A 9,510-nucleotide genomic window follows, 5' to 3' on the forward strand; every position below is an offset into this window, starting at 1 on the left:
CTCAAATAATTTATCAAATATTTTACTAAATTTTTAATATGAGTGTGAGATCCACATATATATGTGTGTTTGTATAGATCTCATACCTATATAAAAATTTTAATAAAATATTTAATAAATTATTCAGTGTTGACAACATTTTCCTAATAAATAATGATTAGTAATAAATATGACGGCACCTGATATTTTGAAATTATTTTATAATTTTCTGTTTTTAGAATCTCCTCGGAAAACATGCATGTTGTCGGCGAATAAAAACAAACAAACCCAATTCACGTAAATAAGACGCACGCTTGCTTCACATATTACACAGGTGCCATGAAAAACATGTCGGTTTTTGAGTTGGCTTCGTTTGGTACTAACTACACCCACCTCCACAACACCAAATTCAACTGACGGCGGTTGCCAGATGCTATCAAGTCCGAAAAAAATGTTTCAAAATTTAACGTGATACTAATTACATGGTATTACTATTTCAGTTCCGATTCATAATTCGAAATTTGGAGGCTCGAATTTGACTCGACACCAAAACGATGTCATTTTGGTGTCTTTTTTTTTTGTTTTATTTTTTCCGTATTTTTTCTGAAGATGAACAAGAAAAAAAAGAAGAAGAAGAAGAAAGAAGAAAAAAGAGGAGGAGCTGGGTCTGGCTGCTGGGTTCATCAACATCAACAACAACAAAAAAAATTTTGATTCACAGATCCAGATCACCATCATCAACATCTTCATCCACAAATTTTTTTTTTTTTTTTTCCTTCATCTTCAATCTAGATCAACATCAACAAAAAAAAAAAAAAAAAAAATCTGGCTGCTGGGTTCATCAACATTAACAAAAAAAAAAAATTGGTTCTGCAGATCAACAACAAGATCTGGATTGAAGATGAAGGAAAAGGAGAAAAAAAAAAGAAGAAAAATTCGAAAGATCAACGAAAATTGAAGGATGCCCGAAATGGTTCAAATCTATATAAATTTTGATATTTTTGGAAATGAATTGGAGTTTTGCAGAGATGGGTGAGATCTAGGAGAGAGAAAGATCAACGAGGACAGAGAAGACCTGGCTATGGCAGTGCAAAGACGACGAGATGGGTAGTTGGTTGTAGAAGTGTCCCCTCCTCTCTTCCTCTTCCTCTTCTCTCTTCTCTTTCTCTCTCCCTTCATCTCTTCTCTCCCTTTGTATTTCAACACACAGAGAAAGAAAGGAAAAAAAAGAAAAAAAAAATACAGCCCAAAACGACGTCGTTTTGGGTTGTCGAGCCATTCGGGCCACAGTAATTTCGAGCTACCACTCATTTTTCTTACTATTTAGGGTTGGTTTGGAAATAAATTATTTTCATAATTTTTGATTTTTTTAGTTAAAATATGTGATGAAAAAAGTAATATATTTGGAATAAATATTTGATATTTTACAGAAAAAAATGCAAAAAGTACAAAAAAAAAAGAAAAAGAAGAGAACTTTTGATTTTTTAATATAATTATTTAAATTTTTTACTATTATAATTACTTTCCAACCTTACCTGTAATAATTATTAATATTTTTTTTGTTTCTGATATATATGTGGCAAGAATTTTCTCACTAAGGTCACGTTTGTTTGGTGAATTAAGTTTGGTGAATTAAGTTTGATGAGATTGCTAGTGAAATGATTATTAGTAAAGAGATTGTTAATGTGAGGATTGTTAGTGAAGAGACTAAGTAAAAGTGTTTGTTTTGATGATAGTTATGGAAGATGAAGTGATGAGATTGTTAAATTATTTTTATATAAAATAAATAAATAAATTATTTCTATATTAAAAAAATTAGAACAATATCAAAACAAACAAGTACATTTGGTAAAAAAAAAAAAAAATTTAAAATAATTAATTTTTTATATAAAATAGATTCAATCCACTCATTATTTTCTTAATTCCATCCAAAATCCAACCAAGCTAATCCCTTTATGTGAGGGTATTCATAGTCTCATGGGACTGCTAGTCCCCTTCTACTTTTGTCAACCAAACATGGGCTATGTAGAACTCACATGATTGATAGTCCAATCCTCTACTTATGGGGCCAAACAAACATGACCTAACTGTTTGGTATACGGCCCGTTTGCGAACATGACTATTTTAATTGATTTTTTGACTATTTTATGATATGGAAAAAAGTTACGTTTTGGATGATTTGTGATTTTTTTGCGATTGAATAAATGGTTTGTGAAAGATGATAGGTAAGATGTGACATTTTATTTTATAGGAGTAGCTTTCCTCAAATCCTAAATCGGACTGGAGGGTGCTGTTCGGCCTGTGGGGGTCCATTACGAGTTCGGTTTCAATAATGCAAACCGTTCAATATGTAGAACTCGTCGAGTACTATATGCTTATAAAGAATCACTTTAATCGGATATCGATAACTATCTCATCGAATTAGTTTTCTGTCAACCATTAATTTGTTCACCGTCTACTTTTTTTATACAAAACTAATTTGATCACATAGCTATCGATATCCGATCAACATGATTGTCTATGAGCATATAGTACTTGACGAGTTTTACACATTAAACAATTCAGATTATCGAAACGGGACTCGTGATAGGCCCCCATAGGCCGAACAATATCTCCCAATCCGATCTAGAACGGGAGGGAAGCTACTTCCTTATTTTATTAACTATTTTAATATTTTTTTGTCTTTATTAATTATTTTAATAAAAAAAATAAAATCCCCAAACAGGGTCATAATTTATAGTAAGTTAAAAATTAATGGTAATAAAAAAAACATAAGCTAAAATTATCTCTCCCTAATTTCAAAATAATTAATTTTTTTAATTTATTTAATTTATTTCTATGGAGCAAATCGTTTCCAAAAACTATACCAAAATAATTTAATATGAACTCTTAAATTAAAATAAATTATAAATAAGTCATTTTTGTAATAGACACCCTACCTAACAAACCCAGAGCATGTATTACACGATCTACCAAAGGAGTGATTTACCTAACATTCTTTAGAAGTTGAAAATTATTCGTAGCCCTATTTGGAAGTTAATTATTTTAATTGGTTATTTAGTTTTTTGGTTATTTTTAATTGGCTAAAATAGTTGTATTCAGAAAGATAGTTGATTTTATTTTTTTTTGAGTTAATTTGATAATTATAAGAAAAAAAATATGATTATAAATTGAATGTGCTATTTTGTTTTTATTAACTATTTTAATAATAATAAAAAAAGAAGCTAAAAAACAACTTGCCAAGGGGGACCTTTTCTATTAAAAAACATGTATCATTACAAAAATAAATAAATAAAATTTGATGCGACACATTTTTTCACATTATTTTGAGAAGACATATGACGTGTGGGGATATATTTTCCAGGTACCAACACGTGGCCAAGATGACGCCGACGTGTCAGCCGAGGTGCCACGTGTCTTGGTCATGATGCCGAGGTTATCTCGGCTAGGCCGAGGTTGTCTCCGAAGATATCGGAATCTGAGATAAGCAGATAATGGACAAGAGTCATAGAATGAAGAAAGAACTTAGCCCGGATAAAGATAAAGCTCTTAAGGAGTTTATCTTTATCTAGTGAAGAGTCCAGGATAAGCATTGAGCTAAAGTTCATTGAAGCTAGGCTTCTATTGGGACTAGGATGGAGTTAACTATAAAAGAAAGGCACTCCCGGCGAGTCTAAGGTACGCAATTTATACTAAGAACAGTGATTTAAGCACTTGAATTATCTTTGAGAGATTTACTGACTTGATCGTCGGAGTACCCCCGGGTGGCGAACCACCACCGGGGTCTTCTCTTTCTGTTGCAGGTTAGCCAGGTGCCATCTATTCTGCCGGTGCTCTCCAGCTGGATACTAAGATTGCAGTGTGGTCAGAAAATCACCCACACAATTTGGCGCCGTCTGTGGGAAGAAAAGAAGGATAGATGGCAAGTAACGGACAACAAGAAAAGATTGGGGACGACACTTCTGCTGGGAATGCGAGATCTATCGACCTCGATATCGAAGGAGACAACTGCAACACAGAAACTCGTGACCAGAATCACGGAGCGAAAGACGTCGGCCAGGAGGGCGACACTTCAAAGAAGACAGACCAAAGCAGGTACTACAACGAGGACGACCTCCAGGTATGGAGAGACAGATGCCTTCGGAGGGACGAAGAAGTAAAAGAGACGGCGAACAAGTTGGCGGACCTACAATCGGTCGTCAACTTCATGATGCAAAATAATGTCATGTAGCCATCATTCCCGTTGCAAGACACGCCGATTCTAGCGGCCAACGCTCAGAAGGGGGGACAGAAGCCAATACCAATAGCCCTCCAGCCCACCAGGAGTGAAAGACACTCTCACCGGCCTTCAAGGGAGGTCGGGCGAGGAGAGTCAAGGAGGGAGGAATCACGGAGGACGCATCGCACCAAGGAGGCTGACCCCAATGAACATCGGCATGTTCAAGGACAGGTGCTGTGCTTCGACACACCTAACGGAGAAGGGTCGAAATGGGTTCGCAACGAAGCTGAGAGCAGTGCTCCGAAGAGACTGAAGTCAGGAGACAGCCGAGCTCCTGGCCGGACAAAAGAAGACCTGAGAGATTTCCTCAAGAGGAGACAAGATCATAACGAGGTAACATCCACTGTAAAGCCGAGAACTCTATTCACGGTAGAGTTAGACAAGTTTGAGGCGCCGAAGAGATTCAGTATGCTGAGGTTCCAAATCTATGATGGTAAGTCAGACCCTAACTTCCACGTTGGATTATACTTAAACTCAATGGCATTGTATAGTGGGAACGAGCCGTTGCTCTGCAAAGTGTTCCCCTCATCCTTCGGGGAGATTGCATCAGATTGGTTCCACAAACTACCAAAGGGAAGCGTGAAGACTTGGGAAGGCCTGGTCGAGATGTTTGTGGCCAGGTTCGTGACAAACAAGCTGTAGCCATTAAAGGTGGACGCATTGATGGCTCTGAAGATCAGTAAGGATGAAGGCCTTAGGGCTTATGCAAAAAGGTACTATGAGGCGTTCAACCGAATACCCGAATGCAACCAAGAGGTGGCGGTCGTGTCTTTCAAGAACGGCCTGAAAGATGACTATCCATTAAGGCAGTCCTTGGCAAAGATATTGCCAAAAAGTATGGAAGAGCTCATGGCCAGAATCGAGAAGTATGCCAGAGTCGAAGAAGATACGTCGGGGAACAAGGAGACGAAGCAAGAAAAGGGAAACGGCTTGCCAAAGCGAGGCCAAGGTAACAATGGATCCAGCAAACAAGAAGCCGAACTGAGGGCTGCACAAGCAGTGACAACTATGTTCCGAATTCCAATTCACAAAGTCTTGGATCAAATTTGGAACCAGCCCTATTTCAGAGCACCAGTAAGGGCACTAAGGGAATTCATGGGGAGGAACGTTGGCAGGCATTGTGCTTACCACAATAAAGAGGGGCACATGACCCAGGGTTGTAGAGCCCTAAAAGTACACTTGGAGGACTTGGTAAGGCAAGGCCATTTGAGAGATCTGGTCGAAGAGGCCAGAACAAGAGAAGAACAGGCAAGATTGCCTCAGGCACTAGCAGCCCCGCCTCCCCCAGCACAGCAATCTCAGGCAGAAGGACCTCGGGTAATTAATGTAATTCACTCAAAGGTCAACGAGAACGAAATCAGGGGGGAGACCCAGAAGGTGAGACACTTGCAGCATGTCTACCAAGTCGGGGAGAAGAGACATCGGACAGAGGAGTGCCAAAGACTAGTAGTGTCCTTTTCTGAAGCCGACCTTGAGGTAGTACAGCATCCGCATAATGATGCCTTGGTGGTATCCCTCCAGGTTGGGGAGTGCCAAGTGAAGCGCATCCTGATTGATCAAGGAAGCTTTTGTGACATCATGTACATCAGATGTTACAAGGAGCTCGGCCTACACCCAGATGACATGGAGCAGTCCAATGGCCCAATGGTTGGGTTCAATGGAACGCCGACATGGCCATTGGGGGCAGTAAGATTGGAGGTACAGGCTGGCACCAGAAAGATCACAACAGAATTCACCATCATCGACACACCATCTCCTTACAACATCATCTTGGGGAGGCCATGGTTGCATGCAATGGGGGCAGTTCCCTTAACATTGCATCAACTATTGTGGTTCCCAACAGAACATGGGATTGAAGAGATCAGAGGAGACCAGCTGCAGGCAAAAAACTGCTCCATGGCAGCAATGAAATTCACCTGTAGCATACGAGAGCCAGAAAGGGTAGAGATTGAAGACAAGGACATGGAGGACATTTGCTTGAAGAAATGACGGCAAAGAATTACCAAGGACTTGGAATACTTGCAATTTGCGATTTTTCTATCTTTAGAGTTTTTCTTTGTTCTTTTGTTATTTACCGAAGTAAATAAATAAAGATTTAGTTTGATTTTTTACACTTATGAATGATAAAGATGCATAACGTGGTTTCTGGAAGACATGAATAATGAGAACCCAAGTGGAACTCAGGTTCACATTAGGGGGCAGAGAAAAGACAAAATTGTTTAACACTTGTTGAAATTTGTACCAATTTAAAAGTTGAAGTTAAACTGATATGATGTGTAACACTTGTTGAAATTTGTAGCAATTTACAAGTTGAAGTTAAACCGATATGATGTTTAACACTTGTTGAAGTTAAACCGATATGATGTTTAAACACTTGTTGAAATTTGTAGCAATTTACAAGTTGAGTTAAACCGATATAATGTTTTGTTGAAACTTGAGAAAAATTTGCAAGTTAAAAACTAAGGTTGAATATTTGTTGAAATTTGAGAAAAATTTACAAGGTGAAACTAGGCGTACGTCGAGGAAGGCACTCAGGTATTTGCCAAGATAAATCATCAGTTTGTATAACCGAGGTGTGTCACTTCGAGAAGGTTGCACAACGATTAAAGTATGTATTAAAGATATGCAAAAATATTCTAAGTATGAAGGACATACGAGAGCAGTAAAGTGAAGACAAAGGTACAAGTATTCAAAGAAGGAAAGTTGTATTAAAGCATTCAAACAAAAACAGGGGCACATCGACCATAAGAGAAGCTTACATTATTTCTAGACAAAGAAATACAAAATTCGAAGTGCAAGAAACAAAAAGACATGAAAATTAAGATTCCTCAGCATCGAGAGCAGACTGGGTCAGGACCTCGGAATACTGTTGAGAAGCCACCTCGGCCGCCTTCTCCGTCGCAAGCTCAGCATCAATCTCTTGCAAAGTTTCATCAATGCTCTTGTCGGCAAAGGTGACGTCGGCTGACGCATTCTTAGGAACAGCGTCCTTGGAAATCTCATCACCCTCCTCATCTTGAGTCAAGTCCAGGACTTGCTCATTCTGATGAGGGGACTTGGCCTCATTAGCATCTTTGGGCTTCCTCACCAAGACCTCCTCTTCAGATTCAGAATCGTCATCGGATTGAGCTGGTGGAGGAGTTGGAGGGAATGAAAGAGGAACGGCATCAGCATTTCGGAAGGGCGAGTCCTCTGGAACATTAAGTTTTTTTAGAAGAGACATCCAACCAAGGGTGAAACCCTTGTTGCATGCCTGCTTCACTTTCTGTTCATAAGCCTCCGTAACATCGGCCATGCCCTGGGCATACGCCTTCTCATCGGCTTCCTTGATTTCAGCTTCCTTGGTGGCCAGGGCCTCTTGAAGCTCTTTTTGGGCCTGGGCCATTTTCTCCTCGGCCTCTCTTTTTTGGGCCTCAGCCACCTTCTTGATGGCCTCGGCAGAGTCAGCCTTTTCCTCGGCATTAGTTTGGGCCTTGATGGCAGCCTCGGCCTGGTCCTCCAGCTTCTTCATTTTTGATTGTAGACCTTTGTTAGTCTTTTGAAGGCTGGAGACCTCCCTTCTCGCCTTGACCAACTTCTCCCGATTTTCAAAAGACTGAATAGAAAAAGAATGTGTATGCTGGATGGCCTGAAAGAACACGAGGCAATAGTTATTTAAAAAATTTTCTAAGTACAAGACGAAAGAAGAAATTACCAAAAAGAAGACACTTACTTGGACAGAACGTTGAAGCATTAGAGCGTAGTTTTCGTACTCGCTTATCTAGGCGTTTCGATCAAGATCGCCGAGGAGGAGCAGAGTGGTACTGAGGACAACACCGACGTTGATATCATCGGCGCTGTCGCTAGCCATTACAGGTTTATTTTCTAAAGTGATTTCGGGGGCCCAGGGGGCATCATTCTTTTTAGACCCCGAGGTCGTTGCAGAGGATGACCTCAGCTTCTTCGATTTTGGGGGTTCTGATGGTTGGGCCTCAGAGCGCCTCTTCCCAGCAGAGGGCTGAGATTTTTCACTCTCGGCCAACTTGGAGATCGGCAAAGAATCCTCAGATTCAATCTGAGTTACCTTAGCCTTTGGTTGAGCCTTTTTTATCCTTTTTGGCTTTGGGGGCTGGGTTGGAACTGGCTGAGCATCAACGTCGGTTGGAATGCTGGCCAGGAGATCTTTGGCAACTGGCTTTGGGCATCCCATCCCAGCAGAAGAAATTGTTCGGCGTCGACGACGGCGTTGAGATATTGGAATTAAGTATGGAGCCGAGGTTGATGGCTGATCGGCTGGGTCAGAGGTTGAATCTTGATCTATCCGAGATGTGGACGCAGTTTGTGGAGTTGTGACAGAGGGTGGAGAAAGGCTTTTCTTCTTCTTTTTGGGGATGTTGGAGAGAGCTGACTTATATGTTGGGATGAAATTGAAAAGCAGAGGCGCCTTCCGTTTGTGTATGGAAAATTCAAAACTTTCTTCAAGTCTTCACTGGGACAGAAAGACTCGTGGAAACCCTTTGGTGGCTTGGGGACAACTGCAAGAAGAACAAACGTTAGAAACAGATAAAGTATTGAGGACTTGGGAAACAAGTAAGTATAAATGCAGGGTTCTTACCATTACCCTCTACAAAGACTGATCGAGGGAGAGGGAAGAGATGGAGGTCTTCATCTAGGGCAAACTCCCAGTTCCCCGAAGTGATGAAATAGTCGTCGCCAGCTCCCTTGTTGGAGTTTGGGAGGTCGGCTACAATTTTGTATTCAGTGGACCTCGGCTTGAGATAGTAAACGTAGCCTTTTTCTTTCAAGTTAAGGCCGCACATGGTATAGCAGTATTGAATATCGGCTAAGGTGATCCTAGCGTTTTCCTGTTTAGTTAAGGCTATGATACCATTGATCACTCGGTAAGAATTGATGGCAAGTTGCATGGGGTTCAACTTATAATAATGGAGAATCTCACGAAAAAAGATGTTGAGTGGAAGCCGAAGTCCATACTCAATAAAGACAACTACAAGGAAGGGCATGGAGTTATCAGTAGACATGATGGAATCATCATCCCCAGCCAACTTCAGGTTGACATCGGCTGGAATTTCAAATTCTTGCCTAAAATGTTCTAGCTTGGACGGGGTGTCTACCCTATGTTTCCACATACCCATGATATCGGCCTAAAGGTATTGGATCTCAGAAGGAAAATGTTTTAAAGGGTTGTTGGGACCTCGGCAAAAACCTAGAATAACAAGAACGAAGTTTCAGAATCAAGAACAGAAGTGGGGCTA

This window comes from Camellia sinensis, unplaced genomic scaffold (genome assembly GCF_055761805.1).
Source record: "Camellia sinensis isolate YWXY unplaced genomic scaffold, ASM5576180v1 Unanchor3, whole genome shotgun sequence".
Lineage (NCBI taxonomy): Eukaryota > Viridiplantae > Streptophyta > Magnoliopsida > Ericales > Theaceae > Camellia > Camellia sinensis.